The 19085-nt window shown below is 47.0% G+C and overlaps 2 protein-coding genes across 4 annotated transcripts in view; both read right to left on the bottom strand.

Moving 5' to 3' along the window:
• Positions 1–17868, bottom strand: part of LOC122173015 (C-type lectin-like) — a 33076-nt gene extending 15208 nt beyond the window's left edge. Inside the window, exons 1-2 of one of the 3 annotated variants that reach the window (XM_065594039.1) lie at positions 2665–2753; positions 2413–2516 (exon numbers count right to left, since the gene is read on the bottom strand). The gene's annotated coding sequence lies outside the window, so the exon portion shown is untranslated. Of the gene's footprint in view, positions 1–2412; positions 2517–2664; positions 2773–17768 lie in introns of those variants that run through there. The other 2 variants (XM_065593977.1, XM_065593921.1) reach the window with 2 other exon arrangements.
• The window catches only part of LOC101939714 (C-type lectin-like), a 525580-nt gene that overhangs the window by 235287 nt on the left and 271208 nt on the right, over positions 1–19085 (bottom strand). The window lies entirely within an intron of this gene.

The following is a 19085-nucleotide window of genomic DNA, read 5'->3' as shown; positions in this document are numbered from 1 at the left end:
AAAAGCAAAAATGACCTTTTTAACTTGTTTTTCCTATACCAAAATGAAGTGTCTACGCCTAGGTCTAAGACCTTTTCCTAGACCAATAGACAATGAAGGATGGCAGAGGGGATTTTTCAAAGTTGTACCCACAGACTTAATAAGTACACCACAAGTGCACAGGTATCTGTCACCCATACGCACATATATATTACCCTATAGGGGTAAGTGTACCCTAACATTTCTGTGGGGGAAGAGTGAAATTTGGGCATAAGAGGAAGGATTTCCAGCATTTATTCCTATAAAAAGAGGTAACCTACCTCACTGTGGTACCTTCTCCTCCTTCTTCTTCACTTTACTCACTTCTTTCTACTCTCCAATACTCTTCTCTTCACTACACTTCACTATCTTCATCTTCAATTACATATTGGTGCTATCTATCTACGATGGCTATTAACCAGTAATAGGCTGTACTTATTTTCTTTTCAAACTTTAAGTTCAAAAGGGACTCCGCTAAGCTTGGTCTCTCCAAACTTTATTTTAGTTTGTGTATTAGATTATTTTAGTTAAGCTGGAGAGTAAATTGTAAAGTTGCTTTGACAGCTCTTCGCATTAGTTTCCTCTGCACACCTCTGCAAGAGGTGTGAAACCAGAACCGCCAGAGGCGAGGTTCAGTATCTTCCAACACCAGGTTATCAAAACAGGGTGTGAGTATTAATCAAAGTTTGCCGCACATAATATTGTATTATCATATGTATCTCTTGAATAACAGTAATACAATTGTAACTCTGTAATTCTAACTGTTTTACCATTTACTTACTATTTCGTTGATTTTAATAAAAAGTCTTTATGACTATATCTGTCTCAGTGTGAGCTTCCTGTCATACCCCCGAAGATCCCTTTATAAATTCTGTGGAGCCTGATTCTGTACACGAACTCTCCCGGACTGCACCTTGTAGTAAGAGGGGGCCCTGCGATATAAACCTTGGTATCAGAGGCCCGGTATGAGGCCTAAGGCCTGAACTAAAGTAATGGTCACGACTTTGCTAACATAAAGCAAAGTTAAGCTGTGAGCCAGAGGCAGACCCTGCTCAGAGAAGCTGGCAAGGAAAGGGCTAATGTTGCAGAAATACATATTCATTTAGCATAGTTACAGTATAAACATGGTACCAAGATACACTATACTGGAACATTCCACAGATAACAGGGAACAGACCGACCCATCCCAATGACAGGGGCAAAAGGGTAAAATGATGGATAGAGTTGTTTTGATCGAACCAACAGGTACAAGGTGTGAGGCGGCACCTTACTGCATAGAGGGGTTGTACCTTGCTACGTAGAGGGGTTGCACCTCAATACGTCAGGAGTGATGTGTAACTTGTTTGTACCTGTGTATAAGAATGTATCCCTGGGGCGGTGTCTTTGTCCGGCCGAGGGGGCAGTGGAAAGTCCCGCCACTGAGCTAAGTCCATTGCCGAGTGGCACTTTCTAGTAGTATGCCCGGTAGACTAAGTAATCTACGGGGAACTGAAATTGTGTCTGGGTCGCAATAAACCTGGCCCAGGTGCCTTTGTACCTTACTAGACTCTGTGGTCATTGGGGGTTCTCGTCGGGTTTGCTGTGTCAGCTATCTGCAGAGCTGGGGCAGCACACAGAGGGAACACATGCACGCAGCCGAGTGATATCAACAGGAGAAAGCAGAAGCACCACACCGGTAGCATCTGACAACACACCTCTGATCCGTCTGCCTCAGTATTCCCCCTATTTGGCAGGTCCCGACAGAGGGAAAGGCCTCTCGATTTGCTACGAGCCATGGAGGGAAGAGAGGGAACGTACCTCCATCCCTCTATTATTTACTTTTTTTTTTTTTTGGAGATATCCCATCTCCTAGAACGGGAAGGGACCTTGAAAGGTCATCGAGTCCAGCCCCCTGCCTTCACTAGCAGGACCAAGTACTGATTTTTGCCCCAGATCCCCAAGTGGCCCCCTCAAGGATTGAACTCACAACCCTGGGTTTAGCAGGCCAATGCTCAAACCACTGAGCTATTATTGAACTAAGTGTTAAAAACTGGTTAAGGGGTGTTATTTCCTGTTGTTTCTGTGAAAAGACACCTTCAGTTTCAGAGTAAAGTATTTATTCTAGTGTATTGATTAAGTTAGTAAAGTTGTAGAATTGAAATGAGTTCTCTATTTCGTGTTAAGAGCAGAGCAAGGGCAAGAGTAGAGTCGGTTGGAGTTGCCCGCAGTCTGGCTTTAGAAAACTTTGCCAAGAAATATATTCAGGAACATGGAGGAGGTTTAGAACAGCTGAGGAATAGTGAGATGATTTCTGAGCATGGTAACACAGGGGGTTTTATAAGTGAGGTATTTCATGTGGAAAGAGAGCAGAAAATGAAAAGGGCTAAACTGGTAAAGGAAATAGGTGTTGAATACCTGCTCGTGGCTTGTAGTTCACTGGGAAAAAATTGAATAAAAAAGGAGATGTACTCAGGGAAGCTCAGCAAATGCTAGTGGCGTATAGATGAGACCGTGGTCGGCTGTTGGAAAGAATTAGAGAATTAGAAAAGAAAGAAGGTGTGGTAGAGGTTCCACCTATCGGTATGGTGGAATTGAAGGAGGTAAAAAAACCTACAGGGCCAATAGCTAGAAATAGGGTAAGAGAATTAGCTCAGGCTGACACAGTACCTTTAGGAGCGGAGTTGGAGATTGAGTCTGAAGAGCCACAAGGAGAGTCAGAAGAGGTTGTTGGCAGTGCAGAAGCTACCAGCAGTCTGCAAGTAGGAAAAGGAAGTGCTAATGTAGCACCACAGGAGGCGGAGATGAGTGTCATAGAAAAGGCGACTAGTGATGCAAAGGAGGAGATGAGCAAACCAAAGGGGGAGGAAAAATCCTCTCCTCTGTTAGTGCCAGCCCCTAATAGTGAAGAGGCAGTGCCTTTAGAGACTGTCATTGTTTAGGGATTAGAAGATGCAGTGTCACAAATGACACGAGTAGCTAGTGCCTGTGATGTAGTAATCTCTAAGGCCTTGGCTACACTTGCGAGTTACAGCGCTGTAAAGCCTCCCCCAACACTGTAACTCACTCCCCGTCCACACTGACAAGGCACTTACAGCGCTGTATCTCCATGGCTGCAGCGCTGCATTTACTCCACCTCCCCGAGAGGAATACCGTGTATTGCGCCACCGCTGCGCAGCGCTGTGGTGCAAGTGTGGCCGCCCAATGCGCTGTGACTGTTCTAGCCACTCTGGTCATCAGTTCAAACTCTACTGCCCTGGCCTCAGGTAATCAACCATGTGGCCCAGCCTTAAAATTCCCTAGGAATTTTAAAAATCCCCTTCCTGTTTGCTCAGCCTGGTGTGGCGTGGAGTGCTATCAGCGAATCTTTCCAGGTGACCATGCCTCCACGCGCCAAGCGAGCCCCAGCATGGAGCAATGGCGAGTGTTTGGGGGGAGGAAGCTGTCCAGTCCCAGCTGCGCTCCAGCCGTTGGAATTACGATACCTTCGGGAAGGTATCAAAGGACATGATGGAAAGGGGCCATGACCGGGACGCCCTGCAGTGTAGGATTAAAGTGAAGGAGCTGCGGAGTGCCTACCGCAAAGCCCACGACGCAAACAGCTGCTTGGGTGCTCCCCTTGCGACCTGCCGATTCTACAAAGAGCTGGATGTGATACTTGGGGTTAACCCCACCTCCACTCCGAGCACCACCATGGACACTTCAGAGCTGGGGTGGGAGGAGGAGGAGGAAAACGGGAGTGAGGGTGGTGGGCCGGATGGAGACACCCGGAATCCCTGGATCCATGCAGCCAGGAGCTCTTCTCGAGCCAGGAGGAAGGTAGCCAGGCGCAGCAGCCGGTACTTGGTGGAGAACAAACAGAAGAGCAGGTTCCCGGTAAGCGAGTTTTTTTCCAGGAAGGAATTTTTTCGGTGCGGGCTCTTTGGGAGAGGAGGCTTAGGCATGCATGCCTAGATGCAGAATGGTGCACTGATGTGGTTAATCACATCGCGGTAATCGGCCTCGGTAATCTCTTCGAATGTCTCATCCATAACGTGTGCAATGCGCTTATGCAGGTTTATTGGGAGAGCCACCGTGGTCCTTGTCCCAGCCAAGCTAACATGTCCGCGCCACTGTACCGCGAGGGGCGGGGGGACCATTGCTGCACACAGGCAAGCTGCATATGGGCCAGGGCGGAAGCCGCATTGCAGTAGAAGACCCTCCCTTGCTTCCCAGGTCACCCTCAGCAGTGAGATATCGTCCAGGATGAACTTGTGTGGAAAATGTTGGGACAATGTTCAGTGTAGGTGCCCCCTGCAGCTGTTGGCTCTCCCCAAGGCACAGAAACCCAGAGGACAGTACAGCCGTGAAACAATCAGTCCCCCTTACTCACCATTTTGAGGTTCCCGTGGGTTATGTGTGCTCTGTTTGGTACGGGAAAATTATGCTATTGTGTAGACCCTGTGTGCGCCCTCCTTAAGTGCGGGGGAAATCATTACTCTGTCTGGTATAAACAATGCTGCCTCTGTTAAATGTTGCATTTTGCCTATACAGCTGCAACAACCTTGAGACCTCAGCTGTCCCTCTTATTGCCTGCTCAGAGACTGCAAAGACTCAGGAAGAGACCACGAAAAACCAAAGAAGACATGCTGCAAGAAGTGATACAGCAATCTATTAAAGAGAATGAAAAAGCAAGGAACTGGAGGGAGAGAGAAAGCAGGAGCTGCCAGGAAAACGCAGCACACCGGTGGCAAAGCACGGAGCACCGGCAGCAAAGCCCGGATCAGCTCATAAGCATCCTGGAGCGCCAAGCAGATGCTATCCAGGAGCTCGTAGCCATGCAGAAGGAGCAGTACCGTAAACACAAACGCCCCCCCTCCCCCTACAGCCCTTGTCCCAAAACTCTTTCCCTTGTGCCCCACTGTTATCTCCAACCCACTTTCCCCTACTTCTGGGTTCTTCACTCCACCAGCTGCCTCCAACACCAGTATCTTCACCACCCAGCCCTGAAAACGACGACCCTTCCCTCTGCACTCAACCCCCATCACCATGCAGTATAGCTATCCTGAAGTGCAGCACTCACTGCACAGCACACCAGATAGGACATACGCGAATTTGTGATTGTACCGTTCCCCACTCCACCCCCTTGCCCTTTCTGATTCCCAAGCAGTTGTGTTTCTTTTCAATAAATAAATTTTCTTTTCAATAAATGGATTTTTTGGCTTTGAAAACATTCTTTATTATTGCATAAAGTAAAAGATTCCTTAGCCCAGGAAATAAACAGGCATTGCAAGTCTGCTTAGCAAACACTGATTCCTAAACATTGGAACTACTGCACTTCACTCCCATGCAGGGCACCAGATATCACTGCTGGTTTTCAGCCTCAAATTGCTCCCTCAAGGCATCCCTAATCCTTGCAGCACTGCGCTGGGCCCCTGTAATAGCCCTGCTCTCTGGCTGTGCAAATTAAGCCTCCAGGTGTTCAACCTCGGAGGTCCATGCCTGAGTGAAGCTTTCACCCTTCCCTTCACAAATATTATGGAGGGTACAGCACACGGATATAACCGTGGGGATGCTGTGTTCGGCCAAGTCCAGCTTCCCATATAGAGATCGCCAGTGGCCCTTTAAACAGCCAAAGGCACACTCCACAGTCATTCAGCACTGGCTCAGCCTGTAGTTGAACCATTCCTTGCTGCTGTCAAGGCTCCCTGTGTAGGGTTTCATGAGCCACGGCATTAATGGGTAAGCGGGATCTCCAAGGATCACAATGGGCATTTCAACTTCCTCTACTGTGATCTTCTGCTCTGGGAAAAAAGTCCCGGCCTGCAGCTTCCTGAACAGCCAAGTGTTCCGAAAGACACGTGCATCATGCATCTTTCCTGGCCAGCCTGTGTTAATGTCAATGATTCGCCCACGGTGATCCACAAGTGCCTGGAGAACCATAGAGAAATACCCCTTCCGGTTAACGTACTCGGATGCTAGGTGGGGTGGTGCCAGAATAGGAATGTGCGTCCCATCTATCGCCCCTCCACAGTTAGGGAAACCCATTTGTGCAAAGCCATCCACTATGTCCTGCACGTTACCCAGAGTCACGGTTCTTCTGAGTAGGATGCTATTAATGGCCTTGCAAACTTGCATCAACACGATTCCAATGGTTGACTTTCCCACTCGACCGACCGGTAGCTGTCTGGAGTTGCCAGCTTCCAGATTGCAATAGCCACCCGCTTCTCCACTGGCAGGGCAGCTCTCAATCTCATGTGCTTGCGCCACAGGATGGGGGCGAGCTCCTCATACAGTCCCATGAAAGTGGCTTTTCTCATCTGAAAGTTCTGCAGCCACTGCTCGTCATCCCAGACTTGCATGACGATGTGATCCCACCACTCAGTGCTTGTTTCCCGAGCCCCAAAGTGGCGTTCCACAGTGCTGAGCATGTCCGTGAATGCCACAAGCAATTTCGTGTCGGACACGTTACGCGGCTCGATGACATCGTCTCACTCCTCACTCTCACTGTCACTTTGGATCTTAAGGAATAGATCGACAGCCAAACGTGACGTGCTGGTGAGACTCGTCAGCATACGCCTCAGCAGTTCAGACTCCATTTCCCGCAGACAGATCGCGCTGCACAGAAACCGTTGAAAGATGGCACCAAAGGTGGATGGAAACAAAGGGATTTCTGGGATGTGAAGGGATGCATCATGGGGCGTTGGGACAGGACCCAGAATCCCCCGCACCCACACCCCCTTCCCACAACCAATGGCGCCAGAATGGGAAGAGGTTCTCTGTGGGATAGCTGCCCATAATGCACTGCTCCCAATGGCGCTGCAATTGCCACAAATATGGCCACGATAGTGCACTGGCAGCTGTCGGTGTGGACAGGCTGCAGCGCTTTCCCTACTCAGCTGTACGAAGTCAGGTTTAACTCACAGCGCTGTACAGCTGCAAGTGTAGCCAAGGCCTAAGTTACAACAGAGAGAGCTACAACAACCAAGGAATAGAATTGCTGCTCCTCCGCCCAATATTACTGTTGTGGAAAATTGGCCACACTGTTGATTTTGGATCAGACAGCCTGAGGCTCCTTTATTGACAATCAAACATGCATGCATGGGGGAGTCAGCCAAGGCAGCCAAACCCCCCCGACAGATAAAATGCGAGAGATTATATAGGATAAAACCACAAAAATTACATATAGTTCCTTAAAGTTTTACATCCATATAAGGAATAAAACAAAACAAGTTTTCCTGTTTTTCTTAGTTTTGCCCTTTGTGGTTTCTTGCTCTGTCACCTGACATCTATTAATCATAATCTGTTACAAAGGTTAATTCTACTTTTATAATGTCTACAGTTAGTTCTGCTTTTATGATTTCTGTCTACCCTTCTCCTTTTACTCCCCCCGCCCTTTTCTCCTTCCTCCAGGCCACACATACAATTCACCTGACCCTACATACAGTTCACTTGACCAAAGTTTAGGCCTTAGACTATTTTTCCTCCACATTACATTAGCACCATATAGCGTAGAAGATCCAGTCTCTTTGGGTGGACACTTATTGGCATTTGGGCAATTATCAACATTGCCTCGGTCCCTAGAATTTTATGTACCCTCTACACCCCCTTGGTATATACTGGTATCACCTGGTGTACCGGTAAAATGCCCTACTACACCAGACCTTAGCGGACTAAGGGATGTCCTGTGTCAGTGTGGAGATGCCCTGAGTGTAAGACATAGAGGTTTTATGGAAAATTATCCTACATATCCGGGATTATCTCGAGTGGAAAGTTCTGATGGCTCAGATGAAGAAAATGTGAATTTAGGTAGAAGGAGTTGAGACACAGAAATTACAGATTCAAGCTCAGATGGAAGCCCAGATCCTCATCCAGAAGGAGGATCCTCAGATTCTAATTCTGATTGTCCTGTTGCAGTTGTTACAGATATTAAGATCCTAGACCATGTAGCTAAGCAAGTAGAAATGATGGAGGATACTTCAGTTGCAATGCATGCACAACGTGTGCAAGAGACAGCAAAAGTGTTTGACTTACCAAGGGAAGATTGGCTTAAAATCTTACAACTCACAGTGAATCAAGCATTGTGGAGTACTTTGCCACCTGAGTATAGGATAGGAGAAAAAACTTCTAATGAAACAGTAGCCCTATTGGAACATAATCAGCATCTGTGGCAAGCTGGAGTGGCAATTCTGTTTAACCTAAAGCAGAAAACTAATGAGACTCCACACCAGTTTCATCTGCAGTTAAGTGCAGCCTGGCAGAGTCATATGAAAGAGGAAACAGATGAGCCACCATAGGTTAGTTTGCTGGTTAATAACTCTTTTCCCCAGTTATGGGAAATGGTTAATATGCACATAACTGATTATACTTCTTTAAAGAAGGCATTAGCCTTACTGGCCAAGGCATATGCACAGGGAGGCTCTAAAATAGGTCAGCGTGGAGCCCCTGTTGCAGTACTTCAGGAACCATGAACTAATCCCACTGTGAGGATTGAGGGACCCCGACTTCAACCAAGGTTAGGACGAGGAGTTCCTAAATTCTCTAGGTACCAGCTTTGGCAAAATGACCCTAACCCACGTAATAACCCTGGACCTTTGAGTGGCCAGGCCCCTCAACAGGGTTATGCATTTGGATCCTATGTAGGCGCCCGGGACCATGTTCCTTTCTGTTCAGATGCCGCACAGAACAATTCACATCTGGAGAGACCGAAGTCACTACCTCCCCACAAAACTGAGGATTCAGTTGTAAGAATGTTTAGGACAATGCAGCAGAGGCTTGAGGCTCAACGACTGGATATCCAGGAACTCTGAGCCCATGTCAATGAGCTGATGATGGAAGGTCAAGGGCCAGCACCCTTGAACCGTCCATTGGCCTCCATTGACCCATTTCCTTCTCTCCAGTGGAAAGCCTCTCCTACAGAGATGGCTGTCTCCGAAGAGATAGAGGAAGAACCCATAGATTATTTGTCTGCATATGCTGCATGACGTCAAACAACCCTGAACATAGTCATAACCCCTTTAGGCAGGGATGCAAGTGGGAGACCCACAATATCTGCAGTGGTAGGGGGCCTCCACAGGAATTGTATTATTGATACTGGCCAGCAATTAGCATTATCCATGTCAAGGATCCGAGATTCTCTTCTCTGTCATCAGGATGTACAAAGACACTTGCAACATTTGCAAGTAATCAGGTTGTTACCACACTTTCTATACCCCTTGAAATACAGATAGGTCATCTAAGAAAGGTTCATAACTTTGCATTGATGAAATCAGCAGACCCAAAGAATTGTCTATTGGGAACTGATTTCTTATACAAACGGGGATGTGTTCTTGATTTGTGTAACCAGTTATTGAGTCTTTCAATAGAACAGGCAAAGGATGACTCTCCAGTAGTCATACCTGAGTGTGGCCTGGTATTTCCAGTGGAGGACTCTGAACCTGAGGGGTATGATTTGAACAAAATAGTGGCTAGGCATGCAGACCAACCTGAGTTACAGGCGTTACTCCGCAAGCATGCAGATGCCTTTGCTAAACACAAGCATGATTATGGATGCATGGCAGTCACTATTGTTGTGGAAGGAGGAGAGATTTCAGCCCAGAGACAGTATCCTTACCCAGAACAGGCAAATCCATACATAGAAAAGACTATCAAGTCTTTGCTGACACATTGAGTACTATGTAGATGTACTTCCACTGCGAATTCCCCTATTTGGCCTGTGAAGAAACCAGATGGTTCGTGGCGTCTCACAATAGATTACAGATGCCTGAATCAGGTCACACCCACTTGTGCCCCCACAGGGGCCAAAATGCCAGATCTGATTGAATCCTTTGACCCAGAGGCTGTATGGTTTACTGTCCTAGACGTCAGTAACAGCTTTTGGACATTGTCATTGGCCCACATTTCACAGGACCATTTTGCATTTAGTTTCCAGGGAGTTCAATATTCTTGGACACATCTACCCCAGGGATATAAAAATTCTCCAGCTTTATTTCATGCTCAAATGAGGTGGGTACTGTCGCAATTTTTCTAAACTAAATGTTCTATTTCAATATGTAGATGACCTGTGTTTAGCAACACAGACGAAAAAGGAGCATTTAGAAAGACTTGACGAGCTCCTGCAAATTCTAAAGGAAGCAGGGTTAAAGTGCAATCCGGCCAAGGCCCAGCTAATGGCCAACCGTGTCTCTTTCTTGGGCCTCACCCTGACAAAATGGGGTAGAACTCTGGCGCAACAGAAAGTTGATACAATCCAAACATTGCCTTTATCACGGGACCCAATGGCTTTAAGATCCTTTTTGGGTTTAACGGGGTACCACAGGGATTTCATTCCCAATTTTGCTTCCATTTCAGGTCCCCTATACCAACTATTAAAGAAGGGTGTCTGATGGAAATGGTCTGAGAAACACACAGAAGCAGTATCCCAGCTAAAACAGGCCATTGTCAAGGCTCCGGTGTTGATCACTCCAAATCCTGAGATACCCGATCGTCTGGAGGTAGCGGTGAGTGTTAAGGCATTAGCGGCTGTGGCCTCACAAGTGAGGCATGGAAAAATCAGACTTGTGGCCTATGCCTCACGTTTAATGTCATCAATTGAACTTAAATATGACAATTGTGAAAAGTATCTATTGGCAACCAGTTGGGCCATACAACACTTTTCTTTTCTAATTGGCCTCAGCCCGATCATATTACACTCATCGCACACTCGCCTTCAGTTTTTACTGTCCAACAGGGTAAAAGATTGGCAAGTCTCAAATGCTCGCCTAGCCCACTGGGCATTATTACTGCAAGGAAAAGATATTGCAATCAAACCTATTAGGACACCATCCTTGTTACCAACTGCTCTACTGTATCAAGGAGAGCCACACATGTGTCTCAATCTTGTTCAATAGGCTCTAAGGGGGGAGAAAAAACAAAAGCTTTTCCAACCTTTGATCCAGGAGACAGATTCCATTAATAGGTATCATTTCTGTGTTGATGGTTCTAGTTATTACCATCAAGGCAAACCATATACCGGGTTCGGAATCTATGCAGTTCCTCCCGAGGGAAAAGGAAAGCCTTGGGAGAAGGCATATGCATGCACTCCACATTCAGAGGCCACATACAGACCCAATGCCCCAAGCTCAGGGAATCGAGAAAATTGAGAAAATCCAGACGTAAGACAAAGGCTTACTTTGACAAAAACCAGAGAGAGAATACTTGGGAGGTAGGAGACCAGGTAATGTTGTTATCATATAAGTCACCAGAGCATGGGTTGTGTAACCAATGGATCGGACCTTTCTGAATCATCAATAAACTCAGTTCAGCAGTAGATAAGATTAGAATAACAGGAGGAAAGCGTAGTAAAGACAAAATTTACCATGCTAGCCAGTTAAAGCTGTATCAATTGTCCAGGTCACAGGAGCAACTTCCTTCTCAGGATTTAAGTGAACAACATCAGACAAAATCATGATGACTAGAGCCCAGCACATTGGAACCATGAAATTAGCATTGATATCTCTGACTTATTACACCCTTATCATGGCTCTAAGGGTAGGACTGAGCCAAAATCCTAAGTCTGGAACTGAACTATTGCAACCCCAAGAAACCAGACGACCCAGTCGTGCTCAATTGCCTGAGCACAAGCAACAGAACATACCAACAAAGAAGGAACGGACTAATATACTCAGCCCAAAACTTATCTACAACCCGATTCAACAGGTTAAGGGAATTAGAGGGGAAGATGTTACTTTTAAATATCAACTGGTGGGAGTAACTTCTTTGCCCTCCAGTGGCTGGAAAAAGATTTGGCCCTTGGATGAAAATTCAAAGGGGGGCGGATGTAAAACCTATACCACCTCAACAACGAATTCAACTTCCCTGAAACATGGTATACCTTATGGAACTTGGAAAGACAAAGCTAGTTGTAATAATTTAATAACGGGGGGAAGTTTAACCTTATATAAGCTTGAATATGAGGACGAAGGGCGATATGAGGTACTCATTATAGCTACCTTTCAAACCAAAACAGGAAGCAAAAGATATGTACAGAATATGACATTTGAACTCAAGGTTCAGGACCCAATTATTGATTATGATAATTCAATACCAAATGATGTAAATTGTCCAATGTTAAACCCAGGACCTGCTAGTGGTCTCACTACAACGCCCATAATAGGGGCAGTGATTAATCAGGTTCGGTTTATGCATATTCCTGTAGTGCTAAATTTGTCCAATTGGTATTTAGGAGAATTTAGCTATTGTCAGCATACTAAAGTGGCTTCCTTTTTCTCAGTACGACTTGTGGATAGAATTGTAGCCTATCAGCAATGGGTGTGAGATATTGTTCTGTTGGGAGTGGATAAGGAAATCCCTAAGCCACATACTCCGAGGAGGAAGCATAACTTGAATCTCCTTGGAGGTATAGGATCCCTAACAGGACCATTTGGTTCAGGAATGTCAGTTTGGAACCGAGCGGATATTTGGAAAATTCACAAGCATATAGATTATGTGTTAAAAGAGGAAGCTAACCAAGTGGTCAATCCAATATTACAAGGAATAAAGGGATTGGCGCAGGATGAGCGATTTACTGTTTATAATATGCATGACATAACCCAATTGTTTAATGAAACTCAACAGAAAATTAATCAGTTAATTGCTTTAAACAATGATTAGCATAGGGATCAACATTTGGGGAAAGAGATTATATGCTCTGCATATGGAGAATATGTCGTAAGTACAATTACTGATGCATTACGATCCTAAAGATTGGGAAAAGATCCTGACTTAATTAAAGATGAGCAATTGTTAAGTTGGTACTGTCCTAAATGTTTTCAAAAGCTGGAAAAGGAACGATCCACTTGTTTGGAGTCATGCCAGCATTTGTCAGTGGGTGCTATGAGAGAGATGGGATCTGTGACACCTCACCCCAACCGAGATAGTTGTTCTCTTTCGAAAGATTGTATGATGACACGATCGTTGTATGTCTCATTTATGGTCTCGTTACCAGTATTTGACCCAGACAAGGATGTGTACAGGTAATTGGCTACTATCCATTCTATAGGTCACCTCGAAGACGAAATCTACAGGGAACACATTAATGCACCTCCCCGGTAGTCTATCACACTCCAACTCAGGCCTGGAAAGTGCCACAGATGGCCTGTTGTTCTGAGAAAGGGCCTCTGTATATCTGTAGGTGTAACGTGTTTGAAACAGACACTGTTTTGTGTGGACTACAGGGAGAGAGAATACAGAATTCATCATCGTCATGCCTAGTGAGGCTGACCAAGTGGAAGACTCCGATGGAGAGGATGACCTATGCTGGAAGTAACCAATTTTGCGTGGTTACTAACCAAAGGAGGTACCAATATGGTCCCTTGGAGTGTCCTGTCACAGAGCCAAATTTTTGTTTTACTCCAAAGCAATCCACTTTGATAGGAAATCAAGCTATTTCCCCTATTCCCACTTTTGAGAACATCAGCATTATACAGACCAACCCAGCCTATCAGGATTTAATTATCCAAAGCACACCCACCTTTCTTGCCTACATTCCCCCACTAGGGTTAAAGCTAAAATCATTACTGGCTCGTAAAGAGACCCACCTTATACAAATTACTAACGATATAAACAAAGCCCAACAAGTTATTACCCAATTACGTAATGAGCCTACAACAACTTCCGGGGAAAATTTTGGATTAAAAGGATGGGTAATTATCCAAGGAATTGCAATTGGGATTGATTTCCTTGTTTTAGATTGCTTACAGTATAAATCAACAAACCCAAGCCAAAACCTAGACAACTGCCTATACAAGTATCACAGAGTGAAGAACATGAATACGGATACATGTTGCCCACTCCAGATACATACCAACATTCACATAAGTATGAAACTGGTGTTGAAACTGTCTGCACAGATACTGAATCCTATCTAGGTGACGGGGTTCATTGGTGCAAACCACCCTGTCAAGGGGGGGGCATGTAGCCCTCAGGAGTAATCTGCTTGCCTGCATAGATATATCTTTTCTTATGTAAGCAGAGTCAGGATGAACCCGGCCCTTGTTGCTGCCAACTCAGATGGACAGAAGGGTTACACTTATGAGTATTGTATTATAATGGGTTTATAGATTCATATTAAAAATCAGTTTGGCTGAATGCAAGAAACCTCCAGGCCAAAAACCTGCATGTTGAGCTAAAGGAAAGTTAGCATAGCTATATTCTGTGCCCTTTTACCCAGAAAAGCAAAGATGACCTTTTTAACTTGTTTTTCCTATACCAAAATGAAGTGTCTACGCCAGGGGTCGGCAACCTTTCAGAAGTGGTGTGCCGAGTCTTCATTTATTCACTTTAATTTAAGGTTTCACGTGCCGGTAATCCATTTTAATGTTTTGTAGAAGGTCTCTCTCTATAAGTCTATATATTATATAAATGAACTATTGTTGTATTGTAAAATAAACAAGGTTTTCAAAATGTTTAAGAAGCTTCATTTAAAATTAAATTAAATGTTGATCTTATGCCACCGGCCCACTCAGCCCCCTGCTGGTCTGGGGTTCTGTTCACCTAGGCCGGCAGTGGGCTGAGCGGGGCCTGCGGCCGGGACCCTGGCTGGCAAGGGTCCGGCAGCCAGAACCCCAGACCGGCAGCCAGAACCCCAGACCGGCAGCAGGCTGTGCGGGTCCAGCAGCTGTGACCCCAGACTGGCAGTGGGCTGAGCAGCTCTGCCTGCTGCCACTCAGGGGTTCCATCCACGGGCTCCTGTCAGCCAGGTTCCCGGTTGCCGGACCCGCTCAGCCTGCTACCTGTCTGGGATCCTGGTTCTGCCCACATACAGTGGGTACCTACCTTCTCCCTGGTTCTGGCCCATTCTCTTCCTCTCCCTCTGCACTGAGGGTGGGAGTGCACTGAGCACAGGGCTGGGGGTGAAGGAGCAGGCTGGGGGTTGGGGTGTAGGGTGTGGCCAGGAGCTAGAATGAGGGAGGGGGCTCAGGGTTGGGGCAAGAGGTTTGGGTGTGGAGCCCTTACCTGGGCAGCTCCCATTTGGTGCTAGGGGTGCAGGTAGGAATGTGGAAGTGGGGTGCAGGAGCTCCCGTTAGGTGCTCAAGGTGGGGTGGGGATGTGGGGGGGTGTAAGAGTCAGGATGTGGGGGTGAATAGGCTGTGAGGGGGCTGAGTATTTGGGGGGTGCAAGAGTCAGGGCAGAGGGCTGGGGGCATGTGAGGGGGTGCAGGAATCAGGGCATGGGGTGTGGGGGACTGGGTATGTGTGGCAGTGCAGAGTCAGGGCTGGGGTCATGGGAGAGGGTGAAGGAGTCAAGCAGAGGGCCGTGTGTGTGTGAGGGGGGTACAGGGCTCAGGGCAGGGGCCTGGGGGTGTGTGCAGGGTGCAGGGCTCAGGGCAGGGGTTTGGGTGTTTGTGAGGGGGGGTCAGGGCAGGGGCCTGGGGTGTGTGCAGGGCTGCGGGGCTCAGGGCAGAGGGCTGGGTGTTTGTCGGGGGGTACAGGGATCAGGACAGGGGCCTGGGGGGGCGCAGGGCTCAGGGCACAGGCCTCAGGGGTGTGCAGTGCTGCAGAGCTCAGGGCAGAAGGCAGGGTGTGTGTGAGGGGGTCAGGGCAGAAGGCTGAGTATGTGTGGGGGGGTCAGGGCTCAGGGCAGAGGGCTGGAGTGTCTGTGAGGGGGGTCACGGCAGAGGGCTGGGGGTGTGGGCTGTGGTTGTGGGGTGCTCACATCCGGGGGCTAGAAGGGATATACCCCTAGTCCATCCCCCCTTCCCCAAGGCCCTGCCCTGCTTCTTCTCTGCCTCCGCCGGGAGCAGCGAGCACGCTGACTCCACTCTTCCCCAACCCCTCCTTCGCAAGGGCCATCAGCTGATCGGCCAGCATGGAGGGAGGAACGGAGAGGTGGAGGAGGGGCAGGAACCCAGCACACTGCAGGAAGAGGCAGGGGAGCCGGCAGGACCAAGCTTCTGCCCCTTGCCCCCTGCCCCCACGGGAGGGGGCGGGGGGGGGCGGAAGGCGGAGAAGAGTGGGCTGGGCTGGGCTGGGCTGGGCAGGATTTTTAATGGCATGCTGCTGCCTGCCAGGACTCCGGCAGGCAGCAGCGTGCCATTAAAAATCGGCTCACGTGGTGTCTTTGGCACGCATGCCATAGGTGGCCGACCCCTGGCCTATGCTTAGGTCTAAGACCTTTGCCTAGACCAATAGACAATGAAGGATGGCAGAGGGGATTTTTCAAAGTAGTACCCACAGACTTAATAAGTACACCACAAGTGCACAGGTACCTGTCACCCATACGCACATATATATTAGTCTATGGGGTAAGTGTACTCTAACATTTCTGTAGGGGAAGAGTGAAATTTGGGCATAAGAGGAAGGATTTCTAGCATTTATTCCTATAAAAAGAGGTAACCTACCTCCCTATGGTACCTCCTCCTCCTCCTTCTTAACTTCACTCACTTCTCTCTACTCTCCAATACTCTTCTCTTCACTACACTTCACTATCTTCATCTTTAACTACATATTGGTGCTATCTATCTACGATGGCTATTAACCAGTAATAGGCCGTACTTATTTTCTTTTCAAACTTTAAGTTCAAAAGGGACTTGGCTAAGCTTGGTCTCTCCAAACTTTATTTTAGTTTGTGTATTAGATTATTTTAGTTAAGCTGAAGAGTAAATTCTAAAGTAGCTTTGACAGCTCTTCGCATTAGTTTCCTCTGCACACCTCTGCAAGAGGTGTGAAACCGGAACCGCCAGAGGCGAGGTCCAGTATCTTCCAACACCAGGTTATGAAAGCAGGGTGTGAGTATGAATCAAAGTTTGCAGCACATAATATTGTATTATCATATGTATCTCTTGAATAACAGTAATACAATTGTAACTGTAATTCTAACTGTTTTACCATTTACTTACTATTTCATTGATTTTAATAAAAAGTTTTTATGACTATATCTGTCTCAGTGTGAGCTTCCTGTCATACCCCCAAAGGTCCCTTTATAAATTCTGTGGAGCCTGATTCCGGACACGAACTCTCCTGGACTGCACCTCTGATCCATCTGCCTCAGTATTCCCCAGTATTTGGCAGGTCCCGACAGAGGGTGGACTCTCGATTTGCTACGAGGCATGGAGGGAAGAGAGGGAACATACCTCCATCCCTCTATTATTTACTTGGGACTTATTGAACTAAGTGTTAAAAACTGGTTAAGGGGTGTTATTTCCTGTTGTTTCTGTGAAGAGACACCTTCAGTTTCAGAGTAAAGTATTTATTCTAGTTTATTGATTAAGTTAGTAAAGTTGTAGAATTGAAATGAGTTCTCTATTTCGTGTTAAGAGCAGAGCAAGGGCAAGAGTAGAGTCAGTTGGAGTTGCCCGCAGTCTGGCTTTAGAAAACTTTGCCAGGAAATATATTCAGGAACATGGAGGAGGTTTAGAACAGCTGAGGAATAGTGAGATGATTTCTGAGCATGGTAACCCAGGGGGTTTTATAAGTGAGGTATTTCATGTGGAAAGAGAGCAGAAAAAGAAAAGGGCTAAACTGGTAAAGGAAATAGGTATTGAATACCTGCTCGTGGCTTGTAGTTCACTGGGAAAAAAATGAATAAAAAAGGAGAGGTACTCAGGGAAGCTCAGCAAATGCTAGAGGCTTATAGATCAGACCGTGGTCGGCTGTTGGAAAGAATTAGAGAATTAGAAAAGAAAGAAGGTGTGGTAGAGGAGGATAAAGAATCGATTCCCATCCCTATCGGTATGGTGGAATTGAAGGAGGTAGAAAAACCTACAGGGCCAATAGCTAGAAATAGGGTCAGAGAATTAGCTCAGGCTGACACAGTACCTTTAGGAGCGGAGTTGGAGATTGAGTCTGAAGAGCCAGGAGGAGAGTCCGAAGAGGATGTTGGCAGTACAGAGTCTGCAAATAGGAAAAGGAAGTCCTAAGGTGGCATCACAGGAGGCGGAGATGAGTGTCATAGAAAAGGCAGCTAGTGATGCAAAAGAGGAGATGAGCAAACCAAAGGGGGAGGAAAAATCCTCTCCTGTGTTAGTGTCAGCCCCTGACAGTGAAGAGGCAGTGCCTTTAGAGACTGTCATTGTTCAGGTATTAGAAGATGCAGTGTCACAAGTGACACGAGTAGCTAGTGCCTGTAATGTAGTCATTGCTAAGTTACAACAGAGAGAGCTACAACAACCAAGGAATAGAATTCCTGCTCCTCCACCTAGGTCCCAAGAATTTCATGGACCCTCTACACCCCCTTGGAATATGCTGGTATCACCTGGTGTACCAGTAAAACGCCCTACTACACCAGGACCTGGTCTACACTACAATTTTAGGTCGAATTTAGCAGCGCTACCTCGATTTAAGCCTGGACCCGTCTACACGACTAAGCCCTTTTTTTTTAACTTAAAAGGCTCTTTGAATTGATTTCTTTAATCCACTTTCAACGAGGGTATTAGCACTGAAACCGACCTTTCCGGGTTGGATTTGGGGTACTGGGGATCCAATTCGACAGTATTGGCCTCCGGGAGCTATCCCAGAGTGCTCCATTGTGACCGCTCTGGACAGCACTGTCAACTCAGATGCACTGGCCAGGTAGACAGGAACAGACCTGCGAAAGTTTGAATTTCCTGTTTGCTCAGCGTGGTGGAGAGCCCAGGTGAACACGTGGAGCTCATCAGTACAGATAACCATGATGGAGTCCCAGGATCACAAAAGAGCTCCAGCATGGACCGAAAAGGAGGTACGGGATCTGCTCGCCATATGGGGAGATGAATCCGTAGCAGTAAACGAAATGCCAAAACATTAGAAAAAGTCTCAAAGGGCATGAAGGACAGAGGCCATAACAGGGACGCACAGCAGTGCCACGTGAAAATTAAGGAGCTAAGGCAAGCCTACCACAAAAGCAGAGAGGCAAACGGAAGGTCCGGGGCAGAGCCGCAGACATGCCGCTTCTACGCGGAGCTGCATGCCATGCTAGGGGGTGCAGCCACCACTACCCCAACCCTGTGCTTTGACTCCGTCAATGGAGAATCACAAAACATGCAAGCGGGTTTTGGGGATTGGGAAGATGATGATGAAGACATTGAAGATAGCTCACAACAAGGAAGCGGAAAAAACGGTTTCCCCAACAGCCAGGATATGTTTTTCACCCTGGAC

This window comes from Chrysemys picta, chromosome 1, assembly GCF_011386835.1.
Source record: "Chrysemys picta bellii isolate R12L10 chromosome 1, ASM1138683v2, whole genome shotgun sequence".
Lineage (NCBI taxonomy): Eukaryota > Metazoa > Chordata > Testudines > Emydidae > Chrysemys > Chrysemys picta.
Note: the sequence above shows the minus strand (reverse complement) of the source record. Positions and strands in the feature narration are given on the sequence as shown.